At 35.8% G+C, this 8,328-nt stretch overlaps 1 non-coding gene across 1 annotated transcript; it reads left to right on the forward strand.

The window, feature by feature from the left end:
• The first annotated feature begins 2,801 nt into the window (after positions 1-2,801).
• LOC112485108 lies at positions 2,802-2,920 on the forward strand. The gene has a single exon (XR_003048357.1). It is a non-coding gene; the product is annotated as a 5S ribosomal RNA (ribosomal RNA).
• The last annotated feature ends 5,408 nt before the right edge of the window (positions 2,921-8,328 follow it).

Genomic DNA, 8,328 nt, shown 5'->3' on the forward strand with positions numbered 1-8,328 from the left:
AATTTACTCTGAGCTTCCTTGTAGATAACTTTATTTTATTATTTTTTTGATTAATAATTTTATGGTCTACAGAGTACAGTCAATGGAAATATCAAAAATTTCAATGCTACCAACTATAAAATGCTACCTTGAAGAAGATATCAAACTATTTAAAATTAATTACATGATGATATTAAAAAATACATCCTTTAGGGAAAATATCAGTGATATGGGTTTAGAAACATATTTGGTTAAGAAATCTATTAAAATATGTGAATAAATACCAATAATTAGTTTGCATATATGTTTACTATTCCTATAATCAATACACATTTTTAAAAAGTTTTTGGTTCATATTAACTGATATGTGTTATTTTTAGTTTTAGGAGAAATTTTGCATTTGATTTTTTTTCTCTATTTTATTTTCTTTTTTGAGTTGCAATTGACATATAACTTTATACTAGGTTCAGGTGTACGACATAATGGTTAGATATTTGTATATATTGCAAACTGATCACCACAATAAGTCTAGTGAACATGTATGGTGACAGAAGAAAAATTATTTTTAATAGAACTGTTTTAAAATAATTATTCAATTAATAAATATTTCAAAATTATATTATTTGAGTGCTCATTTTAATCTCAAATGTATCCCAACATAGACAATAAATTTTATGGTCACCCTAATGAAAGCATTCTTTTGGAGAGAAATTAACAGCAGTTTATGAACTTAGAGCTCTCACATACCAAATTAAATGTAAAATTTGTTGAGGCTTGAAGATACAGCTAATTGTCTCTGAATAGAGTCAGTTTTGCAAAGCAGTAGGATACAAGCTTTGCTTGGGAAGTAACTCTAATATTCAATATTAGCCACACAAAAAAAAATAAAAGAAAAACCAAAACATAAATAAATAAATAAATGATTTGGATTTTTTCCTAACAATAATGGTTTTTAGCCTGTGACCTTGGGTACATCATTAAATTTCTTTGAGCTTCAGTTTCTTCATGTGTAAAATGGGGATAGTAATAATAGTTGTCTCAGGATTGCCAGGAAATAATATGTGTGAAAGTGCTTGAGAAACCTGGAAGTGATAGGCAAACTTTGACTCTTAAGACAATCAGCTGAAGCAGCAGCAGACCTTCAAGAATTAAATAAGAAAGAGCTTCTGGAATAGCCTTTGCCTGCCTGGGGAGGATCAAAAAAATAAATGGACAGAGTGGGTGGTGAGACGATTCAGGATTCAGTTAATCCTTCTAACTAGACCTTTGGTTTGGTATTTGACCTTTATTGCAGCGCTGATCATTTTGTGCTAGGACACAAGTTAGAAGATATAAAAGCTTTCTACTTTCATACACATGAATTTTCCATTCTCCCTATTCACCTCTCCATCCTATATAGCTCAGCTGTCTCTCAGGCCTAGCTTATGAACTACAGAACCCCATGCTACTGATATGTTATTAAAATGTTTATGTGTGACACCATGTTGCTCCTACTTGCTCTGTGACATGTGTGCTCCCTAAGGTGGCTGATGTGGACAGAACCTACTAAGACAGACCCACTGCCAAGATGCAGGCCAAGTGCTGACTGGTTTGGCCATATTCTGATGATAGATCCCTCACACCTGGGTGTCTTGTGTCCCAGGCTGCCACAGTCATTTCTGTGAGATTTGCAACTTGAGCTGTGTTGGCTCTCCAGTATTAAATTGCAGAGGCATGATGTTAAATCTCCACTAGTTAAATTTAATCATGTTCCAGTGTTGAATTATTTTTGTTTCAAAGTCTTTGGATTTAAAATTGGTTACATTTTGCTGTTGAGCCCTCTACCCTCAAGCCTTCAATCCCTGCTACCTCCCATCACTACACTCACCCCCAGAACCCTGATTCTTTGGAGTCTCAGACCAGCTTCCCTTCCCAGTTCAGTGCCCTTTCAAGAGTTTCTTAGCAAATGAAGCAGTTCTGACAGTGTAATTCACCCTTCTCCAAAAGTTCACTTTAGAATCGATTTTCAGAACAATCTGTTAAGGACTTGTAACTATAAGCTTCACCTCAGCATGGGAAAGACTCCACTTTCTCAATCACCCGTGAGAAACAGAGACAAAAACAAACAAGCCAACAAACAAAAAATCCCTACCTAGTGTGGCATGGGCATTGTCTAAATCAAAAAGGAAAGGGTAGAGAGGAGACTTCATCAGGGTCAATCACCTTTATTCACGAATCCAAAGTTGAAAACAATTCAGGTCGCCTGAGAGCATGGGCCTTGGAGTCTAAAAGACTCAGTTTGAATCTGTTAAATAGTGATAACATCACTACAATCTCTATGAGCTTGTGTGACATTGTATAAATCATTTTTCACCCCTGGATCTCAGTTTCCTGTCTGTCAAATCAGAATGAGATCTACAGCTACCTCATGGAGTTGAATCGACATAGGACTGATTAAGATAATGCATATAAAGCACCTAGCATAGAGCTTGCACAGAGTTAAGTACTCGACCAAGGTAAGTACTGAAAAATTATTAATATTACTAAGTTTCTAATCCACTAAAATACAGTATTATAAATTATGCAATTCACTGAGGCCCCCGAGAAGGTAAACGACTCCCTTAAGATTACACATCACAATTCTAAGTTAATGACAGAGCATGAACTTCCTTCCACTAGACATTCATTCCATTTAGCATTTTTTTCACTGAAACTCTACTTAGTCCTAGGCACTGAGCTAAATGCTGAGAATGCAAAGATAGATGAAACAAGGTCAACAGCCTCAATGGACATACATCATTAAAGGACATGAACCATGCATGTAAATAATTAAAATTTTGTTTGTCTACGGCCATCCCACCCTGAACGTGCCCAATCTCATCTGATCTCAGAAGCTAAGCAGGGTTGGGCCTGGTTAGTACTTGGATGGGAGACCACCTAGGAATACCAGGTACTGTAGGCATTAAATAGTAATTAATAATAATAATAATTAAAATTTTGTAAGGAAAGTAATAGAAGTACATAAAAAGAACAGACTTAACTGGAGTTAGTCTTTCTCAAATAAAAGGAGTTGATAAGAGACTCAGTTTGGAAGGACACCAAATAGTCAAAGTGTAGAAAATAATATTCTAGAAAGAAGAAAGAACATGCAAAAGATATATGTGAAATACGTGGAAGTCTGAAACTGCATGGTTCATATAACAAAGATTTTTATCTTAATTAATTTAATTTACTGAAGCACAAAGAATGAGATTGGATTAGAGGAAGCAACCTATCAAAATGCTCTCTAGCTCATCCTCTTCACCCTTGTGTCACTGTGATAGACTCTATGGGAACTGAAACCAAATCAGAAGTTGTAGAAACATTTGAGGATGCAATTATCATTGGTGATAGATACTGCTTGGGAAGTAGCAAGGATTGTTATATAGGATTTCTCTACTTAACTGAGAGTAATTTACCCTTAAAATTGGCAAAAATAAGTACAATTGAAAGTCAAAACCAACTCAAAGCAACACTGAAGATTCACTGATTGTAAAGAGCTAAACTTTAGGACTCATTGGGGCTTTGAGTGCCATGATCACTGGCGCCTGCCTCATGCACTTGAAGTGCAATTGAATCCAGTAAGGATCTCCATGATATTGCTCAGCCTCACTCTGGAATCCCATCTGTGATGCTGTGATTTATAACAAGAAATATATATTTGTTCTTTGTTCCTGTTTCTGGCACAGAGCTCCTAAAATGCTTGGAATTTGTCTTTTGTTATGTTAATGAGGTGATTTTTGGAAAGCACCTAGGTATAAGGGCTGGTTGCCAGAAAACCAACCATGTGATTGGAGGATTGGAATTTCAGTCATAGCCCCTGACCTCCCCTGACAGGAAAGGGGCTGGAGATTTATTTCTATCACCAATGAACAATGATTTAATCAGTCATACCTATGTAATGAAGCCTTCATAAAATCCCAAAAAGACAGGGGTTGGAGAATTTCAGGGTAGTGAACATGTGGAGATTTGGGGAAAGTGGCATCCTATAGAGGGTATGAAAATGCAGCGTTCTTTCTCCATACCTTAACTTATGAGTCTTTTTCATGTGGTTGTTCCTGAGTTATATCCTTTTATAATTAACCAGTAAGTAAACTGTTTTCCTGAGTTCGATGAGCTACTCTAGCAAATTAATCAGTCTCAAGGATAAGTTTGTTGGAACCTCCGGTCTATAGCCTGGTAGGTCAGAAGCACAGATGACAACCTGGGTTTACTACTGATGTATGAAGGTGGGGTGTCAGTAGTCTTGTAGGGCTGAGCACTTAATCTATGGGATCCAGTGTTATCTTCAGGCAGATAGTGTAAGAACTAGGGTGAATTGTTGGATATTCAGCTGGTGTTTCAGAGAATTGTTTGGATGTGAGGGGAAAAAATCCACCCATTGAATTTTGGAGCAGAATGTTACCATCTTATACATTTCTCTGCCTTTTTCTGTGCTTACCCAACTGGTCTCATTTCAGCTCCATGAAGACTCTCTCTCCCTTGCATCAAGGCATTTGCCCTTGCTGGTCCTTTAGCTGGGAATGCTCATAGCTCAGGGCTTTGTATGGCTTCCTCCTTCCCATCCTTAAAGTCTCAGGTCTCAATGTCACCAGTTCAGAGGGCCTATCTAACTAAATTCCAAAAAAGACCACCTGACTATATGTGTATTTTCTGTCATATCAACAAACGTCTTTCCCTTCACAAAACTTATCAAACTCTGTAATTATATTTTATGTGTTTGTTTATTTTGATGACTCCCATTACATTGTGAGTTTTTTGAAAATAGAAGTCTTATTAAGTTTCATTAGTATTGTATCCCCAACACCTGTCTCAGTGCCCAACATATAGGGTATTCAAGATATATGCGTTGAATGAAGGAAAGATGAGATTTAAGGGCAGTATTTTATGGAAAAGATAGAAGTAGGATGAGAAATTTGCATCTCCCCACTGGGTGACAAAGGCATGGAGTCAAACAGAGCTGGGCTTGAATCTATATATTACCTGTTTGTCCTGGGGCATATTGTTTATCTTTTCGGTATCTACCTCAGATTCCTTATTTCTAAAATAGGGGTAATAATACTTATAGAAGGTTTATAGATTGACAAGAGACTATTTTAATCATGTTAAATCACCTAGGTCAGTACTTGACCACTTCCCTTTAAACCCTCACCTTCCCAGAGCTCAGTCTTAAACCTCACTTTATGACTTATAACAAGACCAACTCTAAGGGGACGGATATATGATTCAAGAGTCTCATAAGGATAATTGGACCATGGGGCATGACATGAGAGAGTCATTTCATTTATGGCCAATCCTGTAAATAATTACGGTATCAATTTACCTGAAACTATTAAATGTATTCCTAAGGAAAAAAAATTGATATGTTAGGGAGGACAATTTTCATGGAATGATCTATAGGTAGTAACAATCTGTGATTCTGACCCAGGCCATATTCAAACTGACTTAAGAAACCAAACATAACTTTCCAGCATCTTTCCTGCAGCTCAGTTTCCTGCCTGGTTAAACTTTATCATTAGTCTAGGATACTCACTCTGGTTCACCCCAACTTCATCTATTGATTGTAAGACAACACTTCTTGGTAACTGAGCAGGTGCTACTTGATACCAAGGATGCGTAGAAAGAAGCAGCATTTATCCCTGCAGTAGCATTCTCATTAATCATCTAGACAAGACGTGGAGATGATGCATTCTTTGCTCTTAACAAGCAAAGACAAGGCAGGTTAGCTATAACCAGGACTAGGTAAGTGAAACTGTGAGCAACTCAGTGGGTTGTTTTACCTTTTTCATGGTTCCCCGCCCCCACCACCCCACCCATACAACATACCCTCACTGAAAAGTTTTCATTCATTTGTAACACTGCCCACATTGTTCCTGCTTGACCAAGTTTGACAACTACCATCACTTTCTGAGAGATTTTCTTTCCTTCTGTGGTCACCTGTAATGGAGGATGACAAGCAATCCTTCCCTCTTCTTCTCTCCTCACCCCAACCTCTACTGCCTCCACCCAAAATAAATTGTTACAGTCATGAGAATTTTTTTTATTAAACAAAACCAAAAAAGCACCATGACCACAGAACTGTGACTAATACTGGAATTTAGCAAGAAGTCAGCTCTGGTTTCATGAGGCTACATTAAGAGTTTGGGAACATTTTGCTACTAAAGCTTATGATGAATGACTCAAGGAAGAAAGGATTGCTATTTCTAATGCCCTCTTCTCTTCTGGTGTCAGTTTCATGCCATTGGTAATGGGGAGTGACATGCAGGCATGTAGCAAACTGTATCCTTGACTGACAAAGATAAGCTACTATCATATCCATCCTGGCATCAGAGAGCTGCTGGTTTGTGCTCGAATTTAATCTGAAAAGAGGGAGCTTCCAGGAGGGATTTATAAATTATTCTACTTTCTCTATGTTTAGATCAAAGCCATCAACTCTCCCAAGAGGGTAAGCAATATACACCCAGCAATAAAAAGAAATAATTCTGTGTATTTGAGCCAATTCACTTTTGATAATATTTTTTGTTTTACAATTTCAAACTTTCAGAAAAGTTACAAGAGTAATACAGAAAATTTCTGTATACTCTTTTTCCAGATTCACAATTATTTAGATTTTCTTCAATTTTCTTTATGATTTGCTTACTTGCGCTATATATGTGCACTTGTGTTTGTGTGTATATGTAATTTCTTAAATCATTTGAAAGAAAGTTGTATACATCATGCCCCCTCCCCTATATACTTCAGCATATATTTTCTAAAACCAAGATTATTCATGCACTCAACCACAATACAATTATTAAAGTAAGGTAATTTAACATTATTACATTACTATTATCTAACCCACAGATCATATTCAAATTTTATAATTGTTCCAATAAGATCTTGTACATTTATGACTTTAACATTTTTAAAAGTACAGGCCAATTATTTTATAAATTATTCCTCAATTTGAGTTTGTCTGCTTTTTGTTCACAATTAGATTTTAGATATATGGCCAGAAGACCACAAAAGTACTGGAAAAGAGGAGACAGAAGACAGAAGACTTTGGAGCTTATAGAAAGCCAGGAAGATACTTCTGATACCTACAATCCTGAAGAGAAATACCTCCTTAGACACACAGAGCACAGATGTGGTCCTCATCAGGGTATTTCTTTAATGGTAGGACCAAATTTATTCTGGACCAAAGGCTTTTCTGGACCTGCCTTGAAAAAGTTAAAAAGCAGGTTTCAAAAGGATCAAACTGGTTCTAAATAACTGGATTCCAAATAAATCTCAACAAAATCTCAACAAAATTTAAAAGAATATCAAAAGACCCAACATCAAACCATGAGAAGTTCAGAATTTCTCATTCAATGAAAAATTACCAATTATGCAGAGAAGCAGGAAAATATGACCCACAACCAGGAGAAAGAAAAAGTCAATAGAAATAGACCCAGAAATGACATAGATGATAGAATTGATAGACAAGGGTATTAAAACTGAGAAATAAAAGATATTAAATTTTTTTAAATCTAATATAGTCAGTATTATTGTCATGATTGTATGTATGGCCAGATGGGTGCTAGAATAATCCAGGGGATCGCTTCATGGATTGTATATGTCTAACTTATTAAAATTTTAAATTAAAAAAAAGAATATATTTTTAAGTACAAAAACATACTTTTTGTCCTCCAATAAAGCTTAATTTTACAAAACAATACTAATTTTTTATAGGCAAGAAATACAACATGTAACTAGTAAAATTAACATTAGGTTAGACACTGTAGAATTAAAGTTGGTGAATCAGAACACACAGCAATAGAAACTAGCCACAATAAAATAGAGATTAAATAGACTGAAACAATGTACAGAAAATCAATAACACTGTAGGACAATAGCACACATTCTAATATATGTATAATTGGAGGTCCTGAAAGAATTTAAAGTGGAGAAGAAAAAAAAATTGAAAAAATCATGACAAAAAAATTTTCCAATTTTTTTGAATATTTTATTTTATTTTATTTTTATTTATTTAAATTAGTTTCAAGTATACAGTACATTGGTTAGACATCTATATAGTTCATAAAATGATACCCCCAATTGCTCCCTCCCTCCTCTGGCCCTCTACCTAGCCAACGTATTAATACTAACTGCATTCCTTCTGCCATGCTCCCCATCCCCATGGCCAAAACTATCAACCACTAATTTGTACTTCTTTAACCCTTCACCACATTCTCCCAGTCCCCCAAACCCTTTCCCTTCTGTCCGTCACCAAATCATCCACTATATTTGTGAGTCTGTTTTTGATTATTTTGTTCTTTTTGTTCCTTAGATTCTATATATAAGTGAAATCAC

Source organism: Pteropus alecto, unplaced genomic scaffold (genome assembly GCF_000325575.1).
Source record: "Pteropus alecto unplaced genomic scaffold, ASM32557v1 scaffold95, whole genome shotgun sequence".
Classification (NCBI taxonomy): Eukaryota; Metazoa; Chordata; class Mammalia; order Chiroptera; family Pteropodidae; genus Pteropus; species Pteropus alecto.